Consider the following 13,258-nt stretch of genomic DNA (forward strand, 5'->3'; position numbering starts at 1 on the left):
ACAGGGAGATCTTTATGGATGAAAATCAGAAGACATCTGCTCCAGCATTTTCAGAATCTTCTTTTCGGTGTTAGCATTATTTACCTTGTATATTCTCTCATGTTGTTATGATCATGAGGTTACTGCTTCCTTAACCCCTTCTGTGCCACGCCCTTTCCCCCTCATGTGCCGGGCGTTTAATTAGTGGGTGGGGTTCATGACGAGATAGTCTCGTCATGGGCACAGCGCGACCGTGCTCCATGACGAGACTATCTCGTCATGGGCCCAGAAGAGGTTAAAGAGCTGCGTAAATCTCTGTATATTTTCCCAGTATATGAATCCAGTAATTACTTTACACTTCCAACCCCTGGGCTGATCAGCTGTCCTTGCTGAAGCGGTTGTTTTATAGTAGCTGAGCAGTGGACAGACTGTTCATCTAAATCTTGTGCCAAAAGTACCTAATAGATCTCTACATTGCATGCAAATAATGTTGTTTCTTTCTAGTGTTACATCTGCCGATAGCATGCCATGTCAAAAAGCATACAGTCAAAGGATGCATGAAAACAGACATTAAGTTAAAACGTCTGATTGTTGCCACTCCTTTTTTCTTTCATATGAACCACACTTACTTCTCAATCCAATTCTCAATTCAAAAGATACTTTATTTAGACAATAAAGTCTATCAAAGTGCCTAAAACTACAAATAACCTTAACATAATGGTTAGCACAATTTTTCAAAGGTCTCCGTAATTTAACAAATAATTCATAATTCATCATAAGTACTTAATTGTAAAAATTATTAAAATACGTATAAGTGTAAAGTGGATAGCTTAATAAAACTGTGTTTGATTAAAAACGAAGCAATACTATCAAAGCATTAGAAATTAACTGGAATAAAAAGTAAAATTTTTCAGGAAGCCTTCTCTCCCCCAATTTGAGATTCAGAGTATATTTTTAATTGGTTCTCCACGCATCCAAGAAATTTTACCAGATTTGTAATCACTTGTGGCTGCTCATTGTTCAGTAAACAATTAACGGCAGATGGTAATGTACGTGTCCCCTCCTTGATCCATAGGAGCCTAAGAAATCTTCTGCGCTCAACCAGTAGTATGGGACATATACAGAGCAAATGAGCTATTGCCTCCTAGCGGACAAATTGTTGACTCTGATTTGTCCGCCCATGGTGGAGACAGATCTATAGATGAGAAGGTCCCCATCCAAATCTGAGGACATTTCTTCTTATGGTGGAGAAAGGTTCATTTATATATGTTTGAGGGCCTTTTCTGTAATAGCTACCAAGGACCAGGTAAGCGTGTTTTCTTTTAGCAAATACTGTTTCATCCAAATTCCATGATATTGTTTACAAAATTCTGTTCAGGAGTATTTTGAATTGTAAATGAGGTAATTTTAAGTGCCATAGTTCCCTTGATTGAGTCTGAACCACGGCTACATCTAGGGCTTGTGACCAGATTTTTGAATGTTTTATGCTGTCAAAGCCCTCAACTTCAAGCCAGATTACATGTTTTAATGATCCTAGCACAGCAGATCTTGTAGAGTGCAGGTATTTTATTATGCCGGCCATCTGTACAAGCATTTGATCCTGTAATGTGAATTCCAGCCTAATTTGTGCTGGAAAGGTGTTACGTGGCAGTTGGAATAAAGACCTGAACACTGCGCTCTGTGTTTTGTTCAAAAAGGACCCACATTCTACCGGATAAGCTTCTGAGCCATATGACAATGTTGGCACCAGTATAGCAGAGACAATTTTTAGAAGTGCCTTGAAAGAGAATTGATTTGTGCCCTTGGATATTGTCCGAAAAAGCACCTTTCAACAAGGCTAATATTGGTTTTAGCGAGTTCAAGTGTAGTAAATGACGGGGGGCGTGGCTTGCGGGGCTTTCTGAGGGATTTTCTGGCTTTACCGGAGTCTTGAAGGTCTGCAAAACTGCATAATTTATGGTCGGAATGTAAGAGCCTCTAAATGGAAGTATTTTCGTCTTCTTTCTGGCAAGCTTTGACCTTTTATTAACCTTTCTGCTCACAGCTGAGGTATCTGTGACAGCTGCTTAACTGCCGCTCACGCGCTGGGAGAGCCCGGTTTCCTTTCAGTTTGCATTTTCACTGGCAGCATAGATTTCTGGAGGTTAACAAATTGAACTAAGAGAGAAAACTCTAAAGTTAAATTCTGCAGTGATTTATTGCCTCACTTTGCCCTGCAATGCCCTTTCTGTGAAACACATGGCTTCTTGACTAACTGAATGAGAAATGTGGCTTCAAAGCAGTCTGCACACTGAGGAGATTATTTCCATCGCACTCTGAATTTCTTCAGAAAGGAGCAATGTTTTATTCATTTACTGACCCCGGTTCACTGATTATGGATGTTTCACACTAGAAATCATATTGAAAAGTGAATTTGGACATTACTCCCTTGCGCTTGTATTAACAGGCTTTAGATGGGCATTTCAGCAACCTTGTTCCTGTGTTGCTAATATGTGTATGTGCAAATATCTGCATTTCTTAGCTGTGTTTCTCTCAGAACCTACAATGTTATATGAGTGTACCACGAGATTCTTTATTTAAAGTGGCTTTATTGGATATGGTATTAAGCTAAGCATGTGGTATAGTTTGCTTGGGCATAGACACACTCTTGTAATGTATTGTGGTGACTTACATTTCATACATACATTCTATTCCATTTAAGCATACAGATATCACTTTTATATTTCACTTCATGCTTATTGGTAAATGTATATTTTGATATTCTGTCATGCGCAAAATGAACACAAATTCTGTTACAGTGTGCCTTGCCCACTATTATTAGGTGGAATTACGCACGTAAGTTATACCTTGCAGTTTTACATTATCTTGTCTCTATAGGTTTTAACTCTCCCCATTGCATGGGTAGGTTAGAAAAAGTATCTTCTTCGCAAATATCTTCACACCGTAGATTTATTGTCCATTCAAAGTCACGTGTGAACTTCATTAAAATGGAGGACTCCCAAACATCGACGCCCAAAACAGCTGCTTCTTCGAATACGACTAATGGCTCCTCTTCTCTTACTAAAATAACAACTAAACGCCTTAAACAAAATCCACCCTCTCCACCCAAGCCTTCTTCGTCTGTCTCCATGGATCTCCTTCTGGAGGAAATTCGAGCTCTGCGGCCATTTGTTGAAGAGACAAATTCTAAAATACAAATCTTAACCGATGGCTGGGAAAAATTGGAAGAAAGAGTCACCAAGGTTGAACATAATGTTGAAACTCTCAGTGCATGTTACAACAAAGTAGACATCTTTCATTCCCAGATTACATCCTTGCAAAAACAGGTTGAAAGCCTTGAAAATAGAAACAGATGCAACAACCTTCGCATTTATGGATTATCGGCAGGCACGGAGGGATCGGATCCCATCTCCTTCTTTCAAAAATGTCTACCGACAGTACTAAATCTACCGGAGGGCACTACTCTCAATATACAACGTGCTCATAGACTGGGCCCACTGCATTCAACACCCTCAAGCACGAAAAGACCAAGAGGGGTTATATTATATTTCCTTGAGTATACGGACCTCCTCAAAGTGCTTTCCGCAGTTAGGCTTCTGAAGCGTATTTCATTTTCAGGTCATCAACTGTTCTTCTCGCAAGACTACGCCAAATCCTCAGCAGATAGAGGCAAAGAATTCCTCAATATGCGTCCAGCGTTGCGTTCAATTGGAGCTCGTTTTGGATTGCTTCATCCTTGCTTGTTTAAAGTCACTCTCAACAATAACACCACAACTTATGAGGACCCAACAAAGCTGAAGAGTTTCCTCAATGCACAATGCCCAGAAAAGATGGACATTTCCAGCACTCGCTTTAAATAGTTTTTTGTCTGGAATATATTTGAATAGGGATTAAATCCTCAGTGTGCTGTTTTAACTATAGAAGTTTAATATACCTTTTGCCATGGTATAATGGTTTGTTTGATCTCATGAATCTCTAAATAGCTCTTCTTCTGTTATATATTGGAATAGGGTTTAGCTTTTCAGTATGTTGTTTTACTTACAGAATTCTAGAATGGTTTTTGTCATGGTTTAATGGTCTGTTTGTTCTCACTATCTTCTTCCATTTCACATTATGACCTCATAATGTGTCGTGACATATTCCATCCTGTTTGTATTAACTATTTGTTGTTTCTTTTTACACAGGACCTAACCTCATGTGCTTGACCTTTTAGTTTTGAATGTTGTTTATATCCCGAAGTCTTCCCCGCCTAACCTCATGGAGTCTGGGTACGTCATCATTCCATGTGGTCTCCGCCCCCACATCCTTCCATTGTTTTGACTTCTTTGTGGATATGATCCTTTTTTTTATATGCTTCTTTACAGCTCTCACCCCTTCTCCTTTTTTCCCTCTTCTTTCTTATCATACATGTTTCTATCATTTGCCTCTTTTTCCAATCTTGCTTCTTCCTTTTCTTCATCTTTCCCACCTTTTCAGCTTCTCTCAATTGGTTTCAACTTTTAATATCTTCGTACCTAATATAAGGTTTACTTCAATGTTTTTTATAGTTTCTATTGCTGAATTTTTCATATGTACTATCGTTCACAATTTACGAGATTTTATTGGTTCACTTATGTTTTTATTACTTTCATCTCACAAATGTTTTTGAAAATTGTCACATGGAACGTCCGAGGCTTGAACTCCCCCATTAAGCGACAGAGAGTCTTATCTCACCTCTCCAAATTAGATGTTAATATTGCGTTACTGCAAGAATCACATCTTACCGAAGGAGAATCACTAAAACTCAAAAGAAATTGGGTTGGTGAAATCTTTTTCTCACCAGGAGATGGCAAAAGGAATGGGGTTATAACTCTTTGTCACAAAACACTGAATGCCAAGCTTGTATCTCAAGAATCCGACACAGAGGGTAGGTGGATTCTCACTAACCTCCTGCTGGGGAAGACCCCTCTGTCTTTGCTTAACATTTATGCCCCTACTAGCGGTGATGCCACGTTTTGGTCTCGTATATCTCAATTATTGCTCAAGTACCCATCAGAAAACTTTATTCTTGCAGGAGACTGCAACCAAGTGATGGACCCGTTTATTGATAGAAATTCTAAATCCCCCTTTATCCCAAACACGCCACACAAAGTTTTCACACAAACTATTCAACAAAGAAACTTATTAGACTCATGGCGCCTCTGCAACCCATCCACAAGAGAATACTCCTTTTATTCCTCTCCACATCAAACACAATCTCGGATAGACCATATTTTTATTTCCCGCAACATTTCCCAATCCTTACGTTCTGCTGACATAGGCCCTATACTCATTTCGGATCATGCACCTGTTTCAATTCAATTAGACATTTTAAATCAATCCACATTGCCAAAAAAATGGCGTTACAATAATTCCTTACTCCTTGACCCTAATTTCAATTCATCTTTTACCTCTTTCGCTCAAGAGTTTTTTCACATTAATTTAACGAATGATGTCTCCTTTCATACAGTGTGGGACGCCTTTAAGGCCACCGCTCGGGATTTCATCATTAGATTTGTGTCAAATAAACGTAAAGTTTCCCGCATATTACATAACACACTTCTTGCTAAGATTAAAAAACTTGAGCACTCCTTCCACACCTCCAAGTCAAAGGACTCCCTTAAAGATCTCATCACTGCAAAAATCGCTTTTAACAAGTCCACTACCGAACAGGCCTCCCTACACTTACTGAAATCCTCAGCAAAGTATTATGGTGGCCAAAATAAATCAGGCAAACTTCTAGCCAATTATCTAAAGATTAAACAACAGAAACTTCATATTGATTCCATTATCGATGATAGCAAAGCACCGAAATTCAAAGACACTGAAATACTCCAAGAATTTGTACATTTCTATCAATCCCTTTACACACCAGAAAACACACCCTCAGATACAGACATATACCAATATTTCTCCGCGATTCAAAAACATATTAATCCCCAATTAGATTTAGCCTCTTTGGAAGCTGAACTTACACAAACAGAATTGTTAAATGCTTTAAAAACTCTTAAAAAAGACAAGGCCCCAGGCCCAGACGGCTTCACAGTGGAATTTTATTTACATTTCGTTCATCTATTACTCCCACACTTACACACTCTTCTTTCTTCCTTTATCTCTTCCCGTAATTCCACTGGCTCTTTTTCCGAAGCCTTGATCTGTCTAATACCAAAGGCTGATAAGGATTTACGTTACTGTAAGAATTATAGACCTATATCCTTAGTTAACGTAGATTATAAAATTTTCTCGAAAGCTCTAGCCCTAAGATTAGAACCATATCTTCCCATGCTGCTTGGAAAAGAACAATCAGGTTTTGTCAAAGGTCACAACATCACTGACAATACACGCTTATTCTTTGACATTTTATCTAAATCATCACATTATCCGGACTCCTTGGCAGCAATTGCCTTAGATGCAGAAAAGGCCTTTGATAGGGTTTACTGGCCTTTCATCTTCCACGCTCTCAAGTGGTTTGGGTTTGGACCGAAAATCATTTCTTTAATAGCCCTACTTTACTCTGAGCCCAAGGCCGCCATATCTACCAATGGCCTCATCTCCCCTACTTTAATCTTAAACGAGGAGTACGCCAAGGATGCCCCTTGTCCCCTTTTCTTTTCAATTTGGCCTTAGAGTCCTTTCTCTCAAGAATACGCCAGAATAACTCAATCACAGGTTTTGTCTCGGATCCTCAACAAATTAAGCTGGCAGCATATGCTGACGATATTTTAGTTTTTCTCTCCAAACCACAATCTTCACTTACAGCTTTCATGGGAGAGGTGGAGGCCTATGGATTGGTATCTGGCTATAAACTGAATAGAGGAAAATGTGAGATATTACCCTTAACCAAATACACCTTTAAGGATGATTTTAAGATCTCCAATTTTACCTGGAGCCCTAAACATATAAAATATCTTGGTATCTGGTTCTCTCCCTCTATAAAGACATCTATCTCTTTAAACATAGACAAATGTTCTGCCAAACTTAAAACTTTGGTCGCAAGATGGCATCCCCTTCATCTTTCTTGGTGGGGTCGTCTGGACACAATCAAAATGATGTTGACTCCGATAGTTTTGTATATCCTTTCTAACATTCCACTTTCCATTCCATCTAAATTCTTTCAAAAGATTAATTCTATTTTGACTTCTTTTTTATGGAATGCTAAAAAACCAAGAATGGCGTTACAGAAATTAACAAGACCAAAATCTGAAGGCGGTGTCAATTTCCCCCATTTCTCCAATTATCACAAAGCCTTTCAGTTACGACAACTATCAAATTGGATCACTAATCAATCTGAAGATAAACCTCTCTGGGTGGATCTTGAGACCTCGTTTTTAGCTCCCTTTTCATTTCAGGAATATCTCTCCTTTACTCGCAAACCACAAAAGCTCTCTACTCCCATAATTAAGCAATCCTGTAAACTACTATCCACTGCACCCCACTTAGTAGTACATAATTTAGACACTTTTCTCAATTCCATAATTTGGCACAATAAACAAATCCTTCTCAATAGGAAACCTATATTTTGGAAGGCTTGGAGAAATAAAGGTCTACTCTGGGTTCATCAATTTTTAGATCAGGGCACACCCATTCAATTTACGCAATTACAAACTCTTTATCATTTGCCTTCTTCCTTTAAACCTAAATTTTTGACCTTGCAGAAAGCAATACTTGATACTTATGCTAAACTCAAATCTTCACCTTCCTCACCCTCCCACCCCCTTTTCCCATGGCATAACCTTTTGCACATAAAGCCCAAAGCGTCCACCATTTATTTCCGTTTAATGGTACCTCCTGAGATCCGAGACAAAACCAAAGTGGAACTCTCGTGGGAATCCGATCTGGGAACAAATTGGCCTATCTCTTTTTGGAACAGAATTTGGACAAAACTTAGGAAATCATCCAGAGCAGCCAGCACAACACAAACACTCTTCTTTATTTACAACAGATTGTTTCTTACTCCCACATACCTACATAAAATACACAACACAAATCTCAACACTTGCTGGACATGCTCCCAGGTTCACGCTGATCTCCATCATATGCTTTTCACATGTCCACATATTTTTATATTTTGGAAAGAGGTCTGGCACCAAATCAACACTATATTTCACACCACAATTCCACTCTCCCCTACAAACATTTTCCTAGGTAGTTTAACACCGGACCGGAAAACAAGTCAATCTCAGTTACCACTTATTGATTTGTTAATAGCTGTAGCTTTTCAGCAAATATCAAAAAACTGGAAAGATTCCTCTAAATTGTCCTATTTAGCTTGGTGGTATGCTGTATGTCACAATCATCGCCTTGATACAGCACTCGTTCATCCTATCTCTCTTGCTACTAAACGTTCTCACCTTTGGGGCCCACTCACACAATTTCTAGACGATATCGTGAAGAAAACTCCTTTACCTACTCCCTCACAACAAGAAGTGACCAAGCCTCCGTGACCTCCTATTGTTTATTTATAATTATGTTTAATTTATCATTTTCTATTATATATACCTATATATATATTTTTTTAATTTTAATTGTGTATTTTTGACATGTACTGTTATTTACGATTTCTGTGAACCTTTGCTTGTATTCATATCATCTTCTATATTATTCTTTTACTATTTTAATGGATATTATATATCGTTATTCTTTATTACACCTTCATGTATTTATGTATTAACAAATAACTGCATATATGAAGTATTGTTTTTATGATCATAATAATCTTTCCAATAAACCTTTTCTTGAACTTAAAAAGTGTAGTAAATGACCTCCTTTGTTATCCAGCCAGCAGCTCAGATACTTATATTGATTCCCAATGGTCAGGCGATTGTTGTCAAGGTGCCAATGGTGCAGTTTATTCTTTTTCTGACCAAAAATAACTATGTTTGTTTTTTCATAGTTAATCTGCATAACATTTGCCTTACAGTGTGTGGCTAGGGAATCCAACACTCTTTGAAGCCCCACTAGCGTCTGGCTGAGCAAGATTAACATCGTCCGCATACAGCAGAGAAGAGATATGTTGATTCGCCAGTTTGGGAGCATGACTGTTAATTAAATTTAATGCAGGAACCAAATCGCACATATACAGATTACAAGGGTCGGTGCTAAAACGCACCCCTGTTTGACACCTTGTTCCGTGTTAATTTTATCTGAGACTGCCATATGACCTCCTAGTTTTACTCCCGCCCACGTGTTGGTATAAAGCAGTATGATGCATTGCAATACAGGTTCTGGAATTTTCCAAGCAGTAAGTTTGGTCCACAGTAGGTGACGGTTGACGTGGTCAAAAGCTTTACTGTAATCAATAAAGCAACAAAACAGCTGTTCCTTTTTCTGGATTTGTTGGCTGGCAAGCATCCTTATGGCCACCAGATTTTCTATGGTGCCCACTGGCGTTCTAAAACCAGTTTGGTGGAAGCAGAGCAAGTGCTTTGACATTGTCCAGTCTTGTAAGTCCTCAAGTAATAGCGAGGCAAAATATTTTGCCTCAATGTCCGTTAATGCAACATGTCTGTAACTGTCTGGAGTAGAGATAGGGCCTTTTTTGTATATGGGGTGGAGAATCGAGCCTTGACAGGATGAGGGCACTGCATGCTGTAGTATACATCTCTTAAATAAATGTTGCAATGTTCCAGACCAGAAATCGATTCCCTGTTTATAAATTGATGCCGGGATACCATTCGGGCCTGGCTCTCCGTCACCTCTACTTTTACTGATTAACATTGCAATTCTGCCCGCATCAATGGTTGTCGCGTATTGTAGACTTTTGGATGCGGTCGATAATGATGTAGTTTGTATCAAATTATATTCGGTTAAACCTGATGCTTCAATGATGTTTATGCGAGAAGCTTTATATAGCGAGGTCACATGCATTATCCATTTTTCAGCGATAACATTATTCCCATTTGTGGCACTGATTGATGATTCCCTGTTCAATCTATTTACAATCATCCAAAAACGTCTTACATTTCTATGCCTACATGCCATGAACAGTTCGTTCCTCATGAACTCGTTTGGCTTGCCAGATCTGTTTTTGTACTCTAAACACAATGCTTTAACCTCACTAATTAGCTTTGGGTTTGCTTGACTTTTGAGTGCACGGCACTTCTTGTTAAGTGACCTGTTTAACATCCTTAACTTCTTTGTGTACCAAGGTTTAGAGGTCGTGAGAGGTCGCAAGTTTTAAGCAGACGGGGTCTGACTTGTTGCTGACAATGAAGGCAATTAATGATTGTACTAACTCTTCCCAGTGGCTAATACCCTCCATTAATGGAGTCTCCTTATCAGCTATAACAGTTTTCCAGTCATCATACTTTGTTGAAGGTTTCACACTCCATTTAATCCGACTCCATGTGTGGTGGTCTGTTGTCCCTATCACTGTTAGTGATGGGTTCCTATTGGTTGCAGTGCAGAGACCCCAAACCTGGGGCATATGATCACTTTCACAACGTAGCTCGATCAAATATGATTGAATACTATTAAAGAGCGTGACGGTATAATCGAATACTGCTGACCTTTTTGGGCAATAATCCGTGGTACGTATTGGTTGGTCTCCTGAAATGCAGCCATTCAGTGCACGCATTGACAATGCCTCTAGTGTTGCAAGTAGTGAGCAGCCCAAGGAATCAGTTCTTTGCAGGCATCAAACTTGTATTGGAATTTGCCACTGGATATCCTCCAATTTTTCTGACACGCTTCGGTAGGGATTCTCCAACATATTTAAGTTAAAATCTCCAGTTAATAAAAAATGAGATTCCATGTACCTTTGTTTAATCGAAGTAACTAGATGTTCTAATTTCTTCACACACTGTTGTTTCGCTGCCGATGCGGGATGGATGTAAACATTTATTAAAAATAAATAAATTGCAGATTAAACAGACAAATTGCCAGTTTTTGATTTCCAAACATTGTAAATATTTATTACCAGTGTCATGGGGCCCGATTCACAGAACTAACTTAAGACAAAATCCTAAACTTACTACCATTTTGGTATTCACAGAAGGCACTTACTCATTTCGGTATTCACAGAAGTTAGGAGTCCTAACTTTAGGACTCCTAAATGCCTTCTGTGAATACCGAAAGTCTTAAAATTAGGATTTTTCTCAGTTTAGCAGTAGTATAGTTAGGACTCCTAACTTTAGGACTCCTAAATGCCTTCTGTGAATACCGAAAGTCTTAAAATTAGGGTTTTTTCTCAATTTAGTAGTAGTAAAGTTAGGACTCCTAACTTTAGGACTCCTAAATGCCTTCTGTGAATACCGAAAGCCTTAAAATTAGGATTTTTCTCAGTTTAGTAGTAGTATAGTTAGGACTCCTAACTTTAGGACTCCTAAATGCCTTCTGTGAATAACGAAAGTCTTAAAATTAGGATTTTTCTCAATTTAGCAGTAGTAAAGTTAGGACTCCTAACTTTAGGACTCCTAAATGCCTTCTGTGAATACCGAAAGCCTTAAAATTGAGATTTTTCTCAGTTTAGTAGTAGTAAAGTTAGGAGTCCTAACTTTAGGACTCCTAAACTGAGAAAAATCCTAATATTAAGACTTTCGGTATTCACAGAAGGCATTTAGGAGTCCTAAAGTTAGGACTCCTAACTTCTGTGAATACCGAAGTGAGTAAGTGTCTTCTGTGAATACCAAAATGATTAAGTGCATTCTGTGAATACGAAAATGGTAGTAAGTTTAGGATTTTGTCTTAAGTTAGTTCTGTGAATTGGGCCCATACTCTTTTACTTTAAAATCCCAGTGGGCGGAGAGAACAATTGACAGCCCCCCCCCCCCCCAGTTGCATGGCCCTTTGTGTGTGTTCTAGTTGCGGGGCAATGAAACTCACAGTATTCTTCAATTATTGACTCCTTCTCACACCAAGATCCATGAATGCATATAATATCATGCGCCATTAGAAAGGTCCTGGCCTCACTATCGGTTAGTACAGTTTCAAGACCTGTGACATTCCAGGAAATTACCGTAATTATTGAATTCTTTACCTTATTTCCTGTTTCCTTTATGGTTTCATCCCGTCTTGAATGTCACTGGTTGTTTGAGCTGGCCAGTGTACTTCTCATCCATACAGTCTCCTCTGTCTCTATAAGCCTACTCTGTCTTATGTATGGTTGCCTTACTCTCTAATATTGCATTTCTGCAAATTGTTCACACTTCATTTCAAAGATCGCAATGAACTCTTTTTTAATTAATACCTCTGCATCCCATCTAACTCATTTATTAATCGCACTGTCTGCATTAACTCATTTATCCCCTACCAATGATCAACCTAACCCCAACTAATTTATTCTTCCACAAAGAAACTTGAGTAAATGGTTTCCATGACTGCAAAAGATACATTTTAATAACCAACATTAAGCAATAAAAAGCCCTAGACTAACTCCTAACCTTAGGATCCCAGAGCAGCTTGCTGCCTGTCGTAAATCTCTTCAGTGCCTTTGCAGGGGTAGTAGGCGCTACATAAATGCAAATACATTACAACATAATGCATGCTGTGCATAGTCCCACTCGGAACAGCATCTTGTTTACTTGGAAAAATGTTGAAAATTGTGTGTTTTGGCATTAGGCATGGCCACATGACTCACGAGGATGTCAACCTAACTCCATGTTGTCCGACACATTAGATGCAATATTCAGATATTTTTAAAATCATAGTTCTATTGTCAATTTCTCTACTCATTTGTATCACTCTTCCACATCTATGTAATCTACTTCATGAATTCTGCAAATTCCTCTTATTCTCCCATTATTTAAGCCCTGACGCACATTTTCAAACAGCTGTAGCTGTATCCTTCCACATGCAATAGCACTAATTGTCCAACAGCTGCAAAGAACTGACCACTAAAGCAAAAATAATCTTCTGAAACCAGAAGGTGACTGTTTTATGTTCCCTCTCACCATTTACCTTCAGCTGTTTTATGCCTATTTCTTCCCTCCTCACAGATGCATACCAATATCTTTTATGTGACCTGGGGGCATATGTATCAACATCACCATTTGCGATTCTCAAATAGCGATTTTTAAGGAATCGCTATTTGAGAATTGCAAAACGGGATGTATTTAAAAAATTGCAAACTTTTTGCGAATTCTTAAAATTCCTTAATTGCGATTAGCAAACTGCGAAATCGCAATTAAGGAATACCTGCCCATTCATTCCTATGGGCCAGGAGACCCATAGGAATGTATGGGAAGTAATTCTCAAATTGCGAATCGCAATTTGCTAATTGCAATTTGAGAATAATTTCAAAGGTGCAAGGGTGTCAAGATGA

At 38.6% G+C, this 13,258-nt stretch overlaps 1 protein-coding gene across 2 annotated transcripts in view; it reads right to left on the bottom strand.

The window, feature by feature from the left end:
- HERC5 (HECT and RLD domain containing E3 ubiquitin protein ligase 5) overlaps nucleotides 1-13,258 on the bottom strand; it is a 361,249-nt gene that overhangs the window by 242,336 nt on the left and 105,655 nt on the right. The window lies entirely within an intron of this gene.

This window comes from Triturus cristatus, chromosome 2_1 (assembly GCF_964204655.1).
Source record: "Triturus cristatus chromosome 2_1, aTriCri1.1, whole genome shotgun sequence".
In the NCBI taxonomy this organism is placed as follows: Eukaryota; Metazoa; Chordata; class Amphibia; order Caudata; family Salamandridae; genus Triturus; species Triturus cristatus.